This window comes from Manduca sexta, chromosome 7 (genome assembly GCF_014839805.1).
Source record: "Manduca sexta isolate Smith_Timp_Sample1 chromosome 7, JHU_Msex_v1.0, whole genome shotgun sequence".
In the NCBI taxonomy this organism is placed as follows: Eukaryota; Metazoa; Arthropoda; class Insecta; order Lepidoptera; family Sphingidae; genus Manduca; species Manduca sexta.
This window is the reverse complement of record NC_051121.1, coordinates 3,280,918-3,297,262: the sequence shown is the minus strand read 5'-3', so window position 1 is coordinate 3,297,262 and position 16,345 is coordinate 3,280,918. Positions and strand designations below refer to the sequence as shown.

The following is a 16,345-nucleotide window of genomic DNA, read 5'->3' as shown; positions in this document are numbered from 1 at the left end:
GTACGTCACGCAAATGGTCAATCCGTTTGAAATTGTTAGTAGGAAATGGATTATTTCTTTATTCATAATTCTAGGTATAATAGAAGCTGTAATAAATCAATGTTTACTTTGATATGGACCGCGAAATCTTATCGCTGATTCTGTGTTCGTTAAAGTCACAGTTTATTATATCGATTATTAATAATTAGTATAACATTACGTTTCACAAAGCATGCAATTTGAATATTGAATTATTATGTAACGTCTTTGTTCCAAATACGTTGGGGTAAAAGATAAATATCAAAGATGGCGGATACCGATAATGGAAATGAAAATATCAAAGAAATTTAAAATCAGAATCCCAACTTCCTCATTCGAACACAAAAACCATTCCAAATTCAAATGGACTTTTTGTATTCGCGCGCAAACAGTCAATTTGTTGCGTGGCTTTAATCAAGCGAGTCGAAATTAGCGGGAAAGTTGCGTACGTACCCCCAGGGACTGTGTAGATACCAATCGGACTCTTTTTCGTGTGACAATTTACATAACCCGTCAGCGTGAGCCGTTGTTGCAATTTAATCAGTTAATGTATCGTACACCGGGCTTTGGTTTTACAAGCGGTGTTCCCTTGATTTACAACGGCTTTTGTGCGATCGCGTTTTAGTGTACTCTCTCGTATTAATATCGATGTTTTGTTAATAAATTGTACTCTTTAGACGTGTTTTCTTTTGAAAACTCATATAGAATTGTGAGCGTTTTGATTGCGTATCGAACAGTGTCATTGTCGGGCGTCTATAGCTATTCTTCCAAGACTTGTACATTGACAATCACGATTCCTCTAGATTTGTGATCAGTTAGTTCTCATTTATTCTCAGATGTCATACTAAATTCGAAGCTTAGGTTACATGATCCTATATGAAAAAAGGCAGGCATCGATCCTGTAATGTTTATTAAAAGCAACGCGACACAATCGTGTCAGCTTTGAGCCGAGGAAGCCAATTCTGCGAGTGGCTTTGTCCGAGTTTTGGGTTAGTCTTTTATACGATTTTATTGGTTCACGCTATAAAACTTCGGGAAAGGAATTCGGCAAACAGTCCTGCTGTTCCGGGAATTTCGACATATTGTCCGGGATTCCTTTTTTGTTGTGTAGCTTTGTTAGTGGTTTGGAGAGCCACTTAAATGTGTACGTGAACTTTAATCTTATTTTATTAAAGTTGGGTTTCCTTTGCTATTGCTGTCAATGACTCGTTTCGGTTTAAGACTTATGAAACTTGTAGGAGATATTGAACATACATTCGTTTCCTTGTATTTCCTATCTCCATAAAGTTTTATGACATTCAACGGAGATGTTTTAAATTCGATATTTTTGGATATATGCCAAACAAAACAAATCTCGACAATAACATCTCGTTCATAACATCAGCCATACTTATTCCTGATAGGAATTTTATGTACTTTCTACTAAAATATATAGGATTTGGGTACCGTTCATGTTCAATTAAAAAAAATATTATACATTGTCAAAATTGGCACAGTTTACCCGTTTTTGTTTCGATGTTGAGTCATAATTAGATCACTAAAGGGAAGCAAAAAGACCTTTAATAAAAAATATTTCCTGCCTACACATTTTGTATTCTTTCCAATATGTTCTAGAAAGATCTACAATAATAGTCGAACATAAATATTCCCTAAAACTTCCCTGGAACAATAATAACCGAACCATTAATGAATCTCAAACTAATACCAATTACATTTTAAATTGAGTTTTGAACGTTAAACTTAGCAGTCAACTTGAGGGCAAATTCTGAATTAATTACATTAAAATTGCCTATAAACTTGTAATAAATTATTAAAATAGTTTTTATGTATAAGGTAATAAGGCCAATTAGTATAGATACATTAACATAAAAAAAACATTTATTTTTTGTTTCGTGGAGAAAGTGAACATAAAAAAAAACATTTTAGTGCTCAAGTTGTTTGGTTTCATACAGATGTCAACTAGGCCAGCGTGGTGGAATAAGGCCTAATCCCTCTCAGAAGAAGCCCGTGCCCAGCAGTGGCACAGTATACACCGTTATATTACAGTCGTTTTGGAGCCAAAAATTTTAAATTATGTATCAATAATAGAATTTTAAAAAATACCAATTTATAAAATATATTTTTTTTTATTAACATCAAAATGAATGTTTACGAATAATAAATGAGAACTCGTGGTAATGAAACTAAATATCACCTACTACAGCGGTCTCTACGATCGGTGATATTCATAACTATGAATAATTGTCGCGACTTTTTTATTATTATCAAACTCGAACAAGTGAAAAATAATATTATCAAAAGCTTTTTTTTTTATTATCAACAGTACAATTAATTCCTTTTTTCGGTCCTACAAATTGTTCTAAGTAACAACATTTGGTCCCAAAACTACTATAGAATCACAGTATATGGTACATATAATACAGGACTGATATTATTATTATTTACTGTATAAAGGTTATAACAGGAAAACGTTTCAATCTATTAAAATTTTCACTCAACACACAGTACCTATATCTTAGTTTGAGCATTAAGTGTAATCATATAAAGAATATTTTCGTATGAATACTAGCTTCTATATACCAAAGTCCTGAGAACCCTTAACCACAAAGGCTACAAGATTGCAATAAAATCATTGCTTTAAAGAAAACAGAAATTCTCATGCTATCTGCAACACTACGTAAACCTTTTACCGTTCGGTAACACGTAGGAAACAGCTCGAGTCATGTTAAATGGGATCAATTTGTGAGGATATTTTGAGCACCTGTTACGCATTTTGTTACTATAACTTTAACTGTTGTACAGAAATTTTCATTATTAGTTTTGTGGTTATTAAATGCCTGGGAAATGTTAGATATTGAACGGGTTTGGAGTTTGGAACAATATTGCCTTTGCATTTATATAGATTTCGTTTTACCCTGGTAACTTTATCGTGAGTAGTAAGTAGGTGGTTTCGAATTTGTCTAGCTATATCTGTGCAAACTGTATGAGTGGCATGAGCTTAAAACGAATGCTTATAACAAACATTCAAGCAAAGCATACTACAGTCACCTACAATTCGTACAATATTTGATGTACGACAATCATGGTATGGCACTAGCAATCAATTCGGAGTTGATTATGCTCTGTATACAAATTTGAAGACGATAAAGTTTTTTTATGAACAGAAAATAAGACAAACATTACAGAAACACATGTCTTTATAGGAAGGGGGTGCAAAAGGACACCTTTGCTAAACATCAACTCCCATTATTTGACGTTAAAATAAACGTAATAATCCAAAAAGGTTTCTAATGTAGTTTACACTCTCGCGATAACGAAATGTAAAACATTCGCAAGCCCTTCGAGCGATTTTTTACAAAGTGCCGCCATGTTTTCGGTGACGCCATTACGCGGATAGCGTGATTCGGCAGGGCCCTTCATTTGCACACCGAACGTGTCTACGTATTAGCATGTCAGTTTAGATTTTGTGAATTTCGTGATGAACGCCTGTTGACATCGGCATGGGACTAAGAAATCTAGGTAATTAAAGACTATAATCTTAGTGATTTAGGTCCTTAGATCGATGCTTCTTATCTTTGTAGGTTCTTCATCATCATCCAAACTACAATATGTTTATAAATATGTTGTAATTTTATTACTTATCTGATTTTTAACCTCGAAAGAACGCCACTTACCGTGGGATGCAAGGGGTACATTGCTCGATATAACAATATTCTAAACAAGAGAAGGTCATTCCAGAATCTATTAAAATGCAACAGTATTACTTATATATTTTCTCTAACAGAAACCGGTTTGCCTACATAACCATACTGCCGTGCTTAGCGCAAAAAGCGGTATCTCAGGGAAGCCTTATTTCGAGATAATCGAAGTTTTGTAAATATAGTTTTATAGTTTTGTATGTAAATTGAGATAGGGAAACTCTTGTACGGGCATTTTAACAAGTTCTAAACAAGATATCGTTATTTAGGTAATTTCATTGGATGGGTATCTCTTTAAACTATCTGACGACATAAAAATCAAGAGTTAGATTTTTTTGAGATAGCGTTTTTGAGCTTAGCACGGCAGCATAGCCAAAATGAAACACTACATCTCAGATGTAATTCTCTATGGAACTAAACCCTTGTTAATACTGACGAACTGATTGGATTAAGTAACTCCACACAGATGGTAAACTTATCTTCTTACACCTGGCATAAATTAACTCAATACACTGATTTATGCTAAAACTTAATTAACATACGTAATACTGTGAACTTGTCGTTTATTAGATAATGTTATGGCTTCAATAAATATAATTGGCATATAGTTATTTAACTGATTAATGTAAAATAACTGTAATCTCCCCGAATAATCTGAAATAAAATAATGAAACATTTTTTTTTGTTTGTGTTGAACGTTCAACCCAACTGCAAAATCGTATATATAAGCGGAAATAAGCGCATTTTTGACATCATATTTTATGTTTGTTTTTTTTTTTCTAGTACACTAATAACAGCTAACATTAGCCCGCTTTCAAAATGTTGCTGGTGCCGGTAGACTTATTTTGTTTTCGCGGAGAAAATGCATTATTACTACCGCCCAGCCATCGCGGGGGTTATGTTGGGGTCACCGTGTACCTCACGACCCCTAGCAATATACACTGACTACATTGATAGAAGTCAAGCCAACATGTTACTACTTTACTATCAAACCAGATACATTTTCGTGGACCCCGCTTACGAAATGTAGACTTCACTATTTGTTCACGCCAACATAGACTTGTGACGTCTCCCGAAAGCCCCTGGAGGTCCACCTGGACCATTTAGAGTCATGGTCTAAATCTTCAATGATAAGGCAATGCTATACATCAGTTGAATGGTCTAATAACACACCAGTTTCGAGTCCGGAGACTTCCCCGTAAACTACACCCCTTAAAATCAATTGTAAAGTGTATCCGAACACGTTCGAACATAAATATTATCGTGAATAAATCACCATTGTCGATATTTAGGCAATAACTCGAACTAACGATCACAGCTGGTACAGTGCGTTTAAATTCTAAATGCATCAAATGGATCATTGAATTTGTCTTTATCAATGTCCAATGCCACAATTGGATTGTAAATACTCTATATTTGTTATGAATTATGTGATCGCTGTTACTAAATTGTTTACTTTTATTAAAACGGAGCCATTATCACGTAAAATATTGTTTTATTTGCATTAAAATAAATTTTAATTAAGCACGCACAGAGTATATCACGATACCACCTGCATTTGCAAAAAAACATAATGCCTCAATTTAACAAACATACAACCAGCGCCATCTGTTAATCGTGACCCGAACTAAATCCTAACCTAACGTTACAAAAACGCGGGAAGAACAGCAAAGTTGTACCAATAAGTGCAGCCGTAATAGGTTTGCGTGTCAAACAGTCGGACCGCAATGCAGCTAAATGCTACACTCTTGGGACACGTGATAATGGCGCGCTGTAACTTGCAAAACTACCGGCGAATTCTAATATTAATGAATTCTCTCACGCCACCGCGACCGTATTTAATTAGCTCTGCGAATGGTGGTGTTTCGAAAAAACGTTAACATATTTATATTCTTCTAGGAATTTTATTGTGTGCATATCGCATGAGGATTGTCTGAAACCCAACGTGCATTGTATTGTAATGTGCCTATGTTATGATCTAGATACGAATCGCAAACTAGATATCTTGTTCATTTCAAACTGGAATACAGCAATCTCTAAGTTTACGGCTTTATCATGACTATTTGATGAGTTTATGAAATTACCCCATAGCTAACTTTCCATGGCGCACCGAACATATAAAAGTAAATTCAACTCCATCTTCTAAAACCCGAAGCAACATCTCACTGAGTTTACAACGTGATAAAATACCGAAAACACAACCTTGTAATATTATAATTAAATTCACCGCCATTGTTTTCGTAAATAAGACGTCAATTTATTAGTCTAAAACATTTTGTTGTCCATTAAATATTAAAACTTGCTAACTTTGCAAACGATTGTAACCGCTGTCAGAACTTTTCACTTAAAATCGGAAAGTTCGAATTTTGCACAACGCTGCGCTCGCCCGTTCAGTTTATGGCCTCTACTTTAGGTCTAATACGCAGTATGCACTAATAACTAGTAATAGCAGGAACTTAATTGTTTAATACACTCGACGAAATTTTATTTCAGAACGGAATTACTTTAATTTTACTATTTGCAAACTGGCACGACCTGAATAGTTTAAAAATCAGCAGTTGCGATCGAGTTATATAACTTGATTGAGCGTTTAAAATTACTGGCTTATTTGTTCTTTCTACGATTTTATCTATGGATATCCTTAAAAAGATCCATTCATCGTACTCGTATTATTTTCTAATCCAAAACCTAGTTAAAACAGTTGTCAAACTAAGGAAGTACCGGTTGACAGTTTATATTTTTTGTTTCAAATTTCGAACGCCGCTTTCGAGTCGCGTGCCAGCCAGTTTGTTATTTCAACACGAGATCTGAAGCACAGGAACTGTATTATTCAGCTAGTTACAATGTTTTTTCATTGTTTTAAGTTTAACAGCACGCGAACGGCGCGTCGATAATTATGCATAAAACATGCCTGGATATTTTAATAATACGTAGACCTTAATTAGTTAATTAAAAACTTATATTCTGTATACTTTATGGAGTTATGAATGTTATTTAATGATAAATCTCTAATTATAAATCTAATTTGGAACTCCTTCAAGTTTAACTCCTTTCTAGTGATGCTAATGAAACCATTAAACGGATTCCGTTTTTAAAAAACAGATGGCGCTTAAAATCGAAAGCTCGTCTTCTCATTAACGGGCGGAGAGTGAAAAATTAAAAACCATGAGAGAGACGGAACCACGCGGGGGAAAGAGAAAGGGAACGTCTCCCTAACAGCCAATATCCGGTCGATCAGCTGTGCAGCGGAAACAGCTGGCAACTTGAGTGTGCTAAAGCATCATTCACTCGGCGATTTTTTCATGAGACTAATGATTTTCCGTCTAACGAATTTGGGATCTGCACAAAAAGCAGTCAGCTGATGCGATCGTTTCAAGGCAATGTGTCACTGACACCTTTTATTGATAAATATTTGCCACCTGGTGTCAAAATTGGGCGTCGATGCCTATTATTTTTTGCAGTAACGGCTGTTCGAATTAAATTGATTTGTTACAGTCACAGTATTTCAAACACGATGCAATGGCCTTAATGGGTATTCGATAGTGAATCAGATATATACAATCTAGATGGATATTAACTCAATGTCCAATTAGTTTGAGCTGATTACTGTATCTATATCAAATAAATATAATCCACAAATGTAGCGACAAGGTTACAAACCGGAATTAGGTTCAATTCCTTCAAGTTTTACATTTTCAACAAGATTACTAGACACAACAGCATTAACTTAAATAAAGCGCCGCTCAAGCAGCCTAAGAACCTCAACCGATTTTTAAAAATAGGTTGTCATCTCATTCCCGCAGCTCAAAAGATAAATCTGAATTTAAGAATATAGTTTGTATAACGCTTCGCAATCAAAAGTTTGGGCGGCATCCTATTTCCGGACACCGCATCCTCGCCTGATTAATATGCTAATCCGCCACGTCATGCTGTCTTAATACAGTCCGCTTGTTGTTTCAAAACCCCCGCAGTATCTCAAATACTGGATTTTGCATAAGTTGTAGCTTTGCATAGGAAGGGCTTCGAACAATGTAAGCTCTAACGGGCTTAGTTGAAGCTCAAAATAAAGAAGTTCTGAAGCTAGTTGTTTACATAAACGTTTCGTTTTAAATTCAGCTTAACTTTTCGGTTTCGGATTTTCTGGTTGACTTTTTTCCAATTTATAGTTAATAGTTATAGTGGTACGATTTTTTGTTATGAGCTATTGATGACAGAAAAAATGGAGTACTATATTAGATGCTATATTAGGATCTAAAATATTGAGATTAAAATTTATAATCTCTGTATATGACTTTTAGGGGGTACATCTTCAATATCATATTTTTTATAATTCAAATCACGCCGGTATTTGTATATGATTTACCATAATAAAACCTTTGTGGTCAATAGTTCCAATTATTGTAGAATTTCAATGAATTAGTTTTTGTTTTATTTCTGGTGTCTTGCACCACTCTCCCGGTACGCATGATGCCTGTAGATGATGGGTACCTTAAAAAATAAAAGATTAATAACTTCCATAATTATATAATATTAGAATACTTTATCAACGTTTCCAAAATTATGTAATACGTCGTTTTTGAGTTGACAAGAATATTATAACAATAAAAATGAAATTTATAAATATAATAAGCATGCACTTAAATTATACCTAGTCTTGCCATAAATATTGTAATAAAGAAAAAAGAAAATTGTTAACTGCAAATAACATTTATTACTTTTACAGTGTGTCAGTTTAATACATAAATATAAAACAATTAAAAATATAAAAAGCTTATTCGAAGTGGTCTCCATTGGCTGCAATACAGTCCTTTAAACGATGAGGCCAGTTATCAATAGAAGCACGCACTCTTTCCATGGGAAAATTCTTCACTGCCAATCGTATAGATTGTTTTAGGGACTCAAATTATCATGGCGTTTAGAGCAAGCTGTACTCTCTAAAACTGACCACAAATCATAATCCAGCGGATTAAGATCGGGACTAGACGACGGCCAGTCTTCAGCTCTGATGAAGTCCGAAACGTTCGATTCCAACCAAGACTGCGTGGACCGAGCTTTATGACCCGGCGCCGAGTCTTGCTGGAAGGACCATACTTGGTTATTGAACATGGTGATGTTAAGGGGCTTAACTACCTTCTCAAGAATGGTATCTTGATACACTTGTGCCGATGTTTTGATACCTTTTCACAAAAATATGGCTCAGTCACTCCTTCATAGCTAACACCCCACCAAACCATCACTGAAGTCGGATAATGTCCACGTTGCACTCTGTCGACTAATTGGGAAGCTTCCTTAGAGCTTTGAGCATAAATACGGTCATTTTGTTTGTTAAAATGTTGCTCAATTGTAAAAATTTTCTCATCCGTAAACAAAATTTTTCTGTGACCTCCCTTTGCGTACCGCTTCAGTAGTTGTTTCGATTTTACCACCCTATTCTTCTTTAAATTATCAGTTAAGAAATGGCCAGTGCGTCTCTTATAGGCTGCAAGTCCTAAGTCATCTTTTAAAATACGCGACATGGTTCTAGGTGCTATCTTCATTTCCCGAGATAAAATCTTTTGCTTTCGGACAGGATTTCTTCGAATTCTTTCCCTTACTGCTTTGACCACCTTTTTCGTACGAACACTACGTGGACGGCCAGATCTTTTCTGTCACAAACAGAGGAGGTCTCATTGTACCTATTAATAGCCCGGTACACAAACATTTTACTAATACCAAGTGTATGGAGAGTTTTAAAAATTGCATTTGGCTCCATACCTACTTTGTGTAATGCTATCACAGCGATTCGGTTCTCTTTATCACCCCACACCATTTTAATATCGCAAAATATTTTACAATGTATTGGCGCCAAAATGAGAAAACACAATGAACAATCGTATAAAAATGACAGATTCGAAATTCAAATGTAATATTTTTTTATAATTAAGTGTAACAGTATTTATGGCCAGACTAAGTATGATGGCCCGCTGACTGTTCAGTCAACAGAAAAGTAATTTGCGCGTGTGCCGAGAGATGGCAGCACTATACGAAGAAGTTTTAGAATCTAACACTAGTTTTGATTGGAAATTCTCGTAGTTTTCGATGTTCATGTTCGATGTAGATATTCCTTTGGGAGATGTTTTTTGTTTCTTAGTGACTGCATTTGTTTAATTTCAATGTAGAGTACTTAACATTATGATTTTTAATTAAGACGATAAGCCTCTTCACTATTGCTTGAATTGTGTGATCAAATCGTTTTTTTTTACTGCCTTAGTAGGCAAACGGGCAAACGGTCCGCCCAACGGTGAGCAGCGTTAGCCGCCCATAGACCAAAGCAATGCCAGAGACATGCCTGCCGGGAAAATCTAATGTCTTAAATACTTAAATATCGATATTGTATACCGGCACAGTGTACAGACCACAGTCTAAATGTTTGAAACTGGACGTTATTTTAATCGTATTAGGATAAAAATGTATTTATCATCTTGTTTTTTATTTATTGAACGAATATTGTACTAGCATAGTCCTTTTCATGTTTTTTTTTTTTAAATAATCTTTACACAATATTAATTATTTCCTAAATCTTTAAAAATAAACTATATTGCGGTTACTATAATTCTCTCCCGACGTTACAAAGACTGCGGCCTTCGTGCTCTCGGGGAGGACTGAGATGTTGGTTATCCATAAATTCGCGATGAAATCAGAAAAATAGTTTAAATTTAATGTCTAAAATTCGGATAAACACAAGAAATAATTATTTCTTAAATCTTCAATAATTGCAATAGAATTGGCACTCAAACATTGATCGAATTAAAAACCTGTATTCCTGTTTGGTCCAAGCATGCAAGCATATAGTATACGAGAAAAATGTCCTCGTCCCAGGATACCACGAGTTCCCAACTCGATCCAACTTTGACGTGCAACATTAATGTGAATCATTTCAGCCGCCATCGCGACGGTCCTTCCTCATCTCTTGGGTATTAGGCGAGATTGCAAACTTTAGTAGTGGTGCTATTGATGCACGCATATACCGTCTTTATTTGTAAAAACACAGAGCACTAATTCGTGTGAACTGAAATTTCAGAGGATAATTTAGAAGATATCAAAATTTGTTAAGGTGGTAGCTCAAGGTCCATTTTCATACATTTTGTTTCGGCTTTAATCTGGGTAACTAAACAAGTATTGGCAAGTAAAGAATTTAAATTCACGTCTAGTTAGTGATTAGTTCTCGCAGTTGAAGAAAACGTAAAATAATTAATAATCATGGATATTTCGGCCTTTAAAATTTAATATGACGAAATTTTAAAGGCAGAAATATCCATGATTATTAATTATTTTTCTTTCAACTGCGAAAATTCACTGCCAATACTTGTTTAGTTACCCAGATTAAAGCCGAAACAAAATGTATGAAAATGGACTTAAAGGCGAGGTTTTTTATTATAACCAAAATAATTTTGTTTTTACTAAATTACTGTTTTAAACGGAATTATTTTTATTTTATTCATTAATAGCATTCTTTAGATAAAAGCGGCATTATCCGAAATCACGTTTCATTAAATATTCACAGCGAAAAATCTTAATTAGACCATTCAGTGTTCATTAACTTTACACACCCGCTTGAAATTTAAATACGCAGCGTTAATGAAACGGGTCTGTATTATAGCTGTTACCTCAATTAGTTAGAAAAAAATGAGATTTTTTTCCTTTTTGGTTTATTGAGACAAGTTTGCAACTAAATGATTACTGTGTGATTTAGCATCGTAATAGAACCTAAAAACGGTATAACTTTTGACCATAAAAATAGTTAATAAGTTATACATTTTATAAAGACTGATCTCTGAATCCGATTAACAAAATAAACTTGTTGAAATCACGTCAAAATGCATCAAAGAAAAGCGAAAGAACCTTTATATTATTAAATAAATTTATGTATACGTAAATTAGGTATAGTTCAAAAATAAAGGTAAATGTTGAGGTTTTTATATGTATAAAGATTTTAGTAAACATGCACACTTCAATACGCAGGAGTATAAACATAAACCATCCTTTATGTTTTTAAGCATCTCTCACGTTTTTATATCTAAAATATTCCCAAGTGCCTTTTCGTTTATGTTTTATTTTAGGACGTTTTAAAAATAAAACCTTTTTTAATGTTTTTGAAATGTATTTTTAATGTTTTCTTTTTTATTTTCAGGTAAGCATTTGAGTTTTTGAAGACGCCGTTTGGATAAGGCGTACCTAACAAGTGAATATATGTTTTTGATTATTATAAATAAATATGTATATGTATTTATTTGAACTTCATGTTAGATTAACACTTTTCTTCTTCTTTCGACTGTCTCTACGACGTAGTTGTATTATGGTACGACTGTAGTGCTGAGGTCTCGCGTTCGATCCCCGGGTCGGGCAGTAATATTCGGTTTTTATACTCAATATCAGCCTGGGGTATGAAATTTGTGCCTGATAGGGTAAGGCACGCCCCCTATCACATCATGGGACGGAATACGCACGACGTAAATTAAGTACACTAGTTGCGACTCTGCCTACCCTTTTAGGAATAAAAGGCGTGTGTGTGATTTTTAAGTCATAAATATTAAATTCGTACAATCATGACATTTAAATTTTATTATAAACATTTTTAATATTTTTCTCTAACTATAATTATTTTTCATAGCCAAATTTTACATCCGATAAAGCTTCCTCTGACCACTGTTAAGTTCCGGGTTTGACTCCCGAACAAAATACAGTCATAATTTCGGGTACTTTTCTTAGAAATTCGAACCTGCAGACATTTGTCTCGGCAGTCCGTTCCAAACTAGCTATCTTAATTATCGAAATCCCAACGTGTTTGCTATCAGTGCGCCACAAAGCGACGACATAATACATTCATTATCGCACAAAGCTGTATTGTCGGATCGTAATAATCTGGACATGAGCATTAGGTGTTGTGTTTACATAATGCGAGATTAGTTTGTAGAGTAGAGTAGCGACCACCGTACGAGGTGTTAAAAGACGCCATAGTGGCTCATCTTCCTACCCCCCCCCCCCCTCTCCTCTCATCTCTCCTTAATCGTATAATCTATATGTATAAAATGAATCCCTATTTCCCTTGGTCACGCCATCACGCGTGAACGGCTGGACCGATTTCACTATTTTTTTGTTGTGTTTGTTATTGTCAGGAGAAGGTCCTTAGGAAAGAAAAAATTCAAAAAATTGCGCGGAAAATTAGAAAATTTAACGACAATATTAATTTACATAACTGTCAGTTGTTTGAAATAACTGTCAGCGATCGACAGAACGCGCGCGTGCATACATGGTTAAGACAGGGCAACGTCTGTCGGGTCAACTAGTTTTAAAATATAATTAGACATTGTACGTCATTTTTCGGATGACTATATATACTATATCTCAATCTGCCCCGTGACCACGGCTGAAAAGTCTTCGAAACGTCAGGAGAAAGTAATAATATAAAAAACTGTGATAAAATCGGTAAAATTGTTTTATTTCAATGTCTAACATTCGCGTAAACATAAGAAATCATTATTAAATTAACAAACCTTTATTTTTTTTCCAAAATATTTAATGAAGACACATAAAATGTAAAATTACCCGCGAAATTCCAACCTTAAAATCAACCCGTCTTCGCTCGCGTCTAAAACTTAAATACCGACAGATACATCAAATACCGATGTTAATAATCCAATTACGCTGTTTACAAGTGAAGTAAATAAGGTTAGTTTTACCTAAATTGAGTTTACATTTCTGATTAGACGTTTACTTTTAGGTATTTACGTAGGCAAATTGCGTTTGATTTGGTTGGTGTTTGATTCGCTCGGTGCGGCTTAGAGCTTTTGTTACGTAGAATTAATTAGGTTAAATATTTATAACATACATATTCTATAAATGTGTTTTGTATTAATTATGGATTTACTAAAAATGTGTAGTTATTTCGATCAAAGCAATAAACAGTATCAATGAACTAATTTATATTTTTATTACTTATTCATTGTATAAACTGTGCAGGCTATTACAAATATAAATCCAATGCATGACTTGTAGCAGTCAAATAATATTACATATTTCGTCTTACTACCTTTATAAAAGATATACGGAATAAAATTTGAAATATAAAATAAATAATTCCGTATTCCGTTAAACAAACACGTTTCATACATGAAACAAGACTCTAAACCCACCACCGAACCCTACAATCAAAACTTAACAAAGCAAATCCGAATTAACTAACACAAAACGTCAACGGCAATCTAAATCAGTCTTTATTTAACGTCAAAATTTAAATTAGGCAACGAGAAATCGCGGGAGGGGTGCCACATTACCATGTAGAGAATTCAATTGAGGTTACCTTTAGATTACATACAATTTGCCGTTCGAGATATCTGCAGAATTTTAATGGTTATAATATACGACTGCGCGTTATCATGATCGTCCGCGCTAACATTGTCTATCGTGATTAATACCGGAATATGTTAATTACCGGAACGCGAGCAGTGGAGGGTTGGATTTTATAGTATTGTCATTTAATAATTTATGAAGATATTTAATTACGAGTTGTTTTGGGTACGATGATGATCCTTAATTACACATACGTAATAAACGAAAATGCGGCGATAGCCTAGTTAGATGTGGAACGGACTGCCGAGACGAATGTTCGTAGGTGCAAAAGCCAATGGTACGCACGTCTGATTTTTCTAAAATGATGTGTATACACACATATACATACATACGCCTCCCAATACAGATTAAAAGGCGAGCTCTATCTTGTTCCATTCTTCGAACTGTCATACATAATTTATTTATAAAGGTCTAGAGATTTGCATATCTCAGAGTTTATTGGACAAGTTTTATGTCTTGTCATTCAATATTAAAGATTAAGGGACAGGACCGCAGTTTGCGGGTTGGCGTGGGTGGTAAAGTGACCCATATCATGAACTGGGGTCTAATTTCAAATTTAATAGCAGTTTCATTGAAATTGTTGTTTGTTACGCATATCATTTTATTTATATAAATTAATGTCAATTTAGGCACGAGTTATAATAAAATGGAGCACTACGATTTTAAATATGATAAATAAATGAATTTTCTACTTCATTACACCTCCCCACATATTTAAAGGATAAACAATTTGTTTAACCAATTTAAAATTCCATTTCGGCGTCAAATCGACCGTTTTGAAGTGCGTTCAATTTTATATCGAATAATCGCACGACGCTTGAGTGAAGCGTTAGGGGCCTTTGCCCCCAACAGTGTGAGCAGATACGTCCCTGTATCCAAAATGACTGTTGAATATTTTTAGCTACTTCAGTAGGGTGGTGTCGTAAAATTAAGCGCACACTGCGTAGTATTACAAAAGTTTCTATTAAATATAGATAATGTAGTCGCTATGAACTCGATATTAAATTTTTTTCGACATTTTGTTTTCTTCAGTTAATCTTTTGTTATTTTGAAATTTATTAAACTGATATTATGATTAGAATAATGTATTTTTAGTGTATAAAGTGATGTAATTTAAAAGTATGTATTAGGGTCATCACTTATTTTTAGAAATTGCTGTAAACTGTCTAGATACAGTGTTGACTGAAAAACATCTTCAACATTAAGTTTTATAAATTTGTTATATAATAATAATACCAACCTTATATTGTATACTGTCTGCTGGACACGAGCCTCCTCTTCTACTGAGACTTAGTCCACCAGATTGGTAGACTGCACACAACCTCAAAATTCCGATAGAGAACTTCTCAGGTATGTAGGTATCCTTACGATGTTTTTCTTCACCGTTAAATCAAGCGATAATTCAAAAAGCATATACACATAATTTTAGAAAAGTCTAAGACGAGTGCCCTTGGGTTTTGAACCTGCAGACATTCATGTCGGCAGTCCGTTCCACAACCAAATAGGCTATCACCACCTTTATTTATTATCGCTAAATAAAATTCAAACCATAAATATAACAAAATATGGCAACACTCAACAATACTTACATTTAAAGAAGTTTTTACCGCATGTATTAACGTGACACGTGACGTCATCACACAGTGTCGCCAACCCTAAAAAATGGGAGTTCGTCCCGGCGACCGTGTCCTCATGAATTTTAACGTGTACAAGTGTCGGGTGTTTTGAATAATACACGTGTGGCAACCCTGAAAGGGAACTTATGAACTATTTACGCTTGTTGGCAATTACTTTAGGATTCGCTGAAAGTTCAAGTTGATGTCAATTTCAATATTTACGACTTAAGATGTTTTGTTTTTATGTTCATTTTCGTTTGTACGCTTAGACATTGTCAAAAATATGTCTTCGCTAAGTTCGTTCAACAACTTCTTTACCACTGGCCAAGTAAAAGTACTATTTTATTTAATAAAGAATTTTAAATGCCAGCAAAACTAACTGAATAACAATAAGCAATGTTGAATTTTAAATGCTAGCAAATTAAGGTAACTGTCCCTTATCCCTACAAAGCGAATCAAATTCAATACAAAGACACGTCTCAAAGCTTTATCAAGAAATTCCGAGTAATACAAATATACCCGTAGTGTCACAAGAAAGCGACTTTTACGTCGCGGCCGGTTCCCAGAAAGGCCCGGTAAATGGAAGGATGAATTGATACTATTTCGGGAGTGTACGCTAGTAAA

General features: G+C 34.5%; 1 protein-coding gene across 11 annotated transcripts in view; it reads left to right on the top strand.

The window, feature by feature from the left end:
• Positions 1 to 16,345, top strand: part of LOC115447677 (brain tumor protein) — a 520,294-nt gene that overhangs the window by 484,730 nt on the left and 19,219 nt on the right. For 4 of the 11 annotated variants that reach the window (XM_037447643.1, XM_037447640.1, XM_030174862.2 and 1 more), the window contains one exon: positions 11,887 to 11,937. The exons of the other annotated variants lie outside the window; for them this stretch is intronic. The gene's annotated coding sequence lies outside the window, so the exon portion shown is untranslated. The remainder of the gene's footprint in view (positions 1 to 11,886; positions 11,938 to 16,345) is intronic. 11 annotated transcript variants of the gene reach the window in all.